Genomic DNA, 705 nt, shown 5'->3' on the forward strand with positions numbered 1-705 from the left:
GAGCGGTGCTAGGTAACCAGAACAATCTGGAACAAGTTCCTTCCTGACCCTGGGTCTCCACCAACAAAATGACCAACATAATACCTAAATTCCCATCCAGCCTCTGAAATTTTAGATATGTATCAGATTCAAGTCAGCACAAGCAACAGGGATACTGAAACAAAGGAACATAATTTGAATTTGGAGGGAAGAACCAGCAAAATCTCTGAAGAAGATCTCATATTTAATGTAAGACCCATGGTAAACTTGAATCAGACTTCTCTTCTCCAGTAAAGGACAAGATTGGTCAGAGTCCAAGGAAGTTCAAGAGGCTCAGTCAGGTAGAAAGGAAATATTCCAGGGTAAGGAGCTGGCAGGTACCATCTAAAATATTATGGAGAACTTAGGAGGTCTACTTCCAATGTCTCACTCACTGCCATCAAATAATATCCAACTCATAGCAACCCCTCCTTAGGTTTCCGAGGCAATATCACTACAAAAGTAGATTGCCCAACCTTCCTTCTGGGGAGTAGGCTTTCCGGTTAGCAGTCAAATGCCTTAGCACTATGCTACCAGAGCTCCCAATTCCAATGTGTAGGAAAATAAATACATAAAATACCTAGTATATAATAAGGAGTCCCTGAGGGGAGCTCTGGTAGCATAGTGCCTAAGGCACTTGACTGCTAACCAGAAGGCCGGTGGTTCAAACCCACCAGCCACTCCTTG

Source organism: Orycteropus afer, unplaced genomic scaffold, assembly GCF_000298275.1.
Source record: "Orycteropus afer afer isolate SDZICR_OR568_19922 unplaced genomic scaffold, OryAfe1.0 scaffold00238, whole genome shotgun sequence".
NCBI lineage: Eukaryota > Metazoa > Chordata > Mammalia > Tubulidentata > Orycteropodidae > Orycteropus > Orycteropus afer.